Source organism: Chelonoidis abingdonii, chromosome 7 (assembly GCF_003597395.2).
Source record: "Chelonoidis abingdonii isolate Lonesome George chromosome 7, CheloAbing_2.0, whole genome shotgun sequence".
Lineage (NCBI taxonomy): Eukaryota > Metazoa > Chordata > Testudines > Testudinidae > Chelonoidis > Chelonoidis abingdonii.
The window spans coordinates 89,663,049-89,663,591 of record NC_133775.1 but is presented as its reverse complement, the minus strand read 5'-3'; positions in this window follow the sequence as shown (position 1 = coordinate 89,663,591).

Here is a 543-nt window from a genome sequence, read left to right as displayed (position 1 = left end):
GCTTGCTGTGCGGGATAGGGGAGGGCGGGAAAAAGGGGAGCTAATGTCAGGGTGTCCTCCTGCTCCTGCACCCCGCTTACCCCATCCCCACAGAGTGGGGCAGGGAGGACACAACAGGGCTGGGGACAGAGGGAGCTTGCTGACCGCAGCTGCTGTCTCAACTTGCTGATCTACTTAAAAAGGCAATGTACTTAGACTGGGGTCAGCACACTTAAGGGGGCAATGCACATCTCTCTCTCTCACACACACACACACATAGGGTGTGTCTCTCTGTCTAGGTCTCCCATGCTGTCTGCCCTCCCTCCATTTGTGCTGCCTTGTAGAGTGTGAGGCTACATTAATAATAATGTGTTAACCCTTGAGGGTTCAGCCGAGTGCTAGTTCATCATTTAGCAGTAAGGCATTCCCTGGGAAATATCCCACTCTCTCCCACCCTCTGACTTCACCACTTCAACAATCATCATTGCTGTGTATAGTATTAAATTGTTTGTTTAAAACTTATACTGTATGTGTGGTCTTTTGTCTGATGAAAAAAAATTCCCT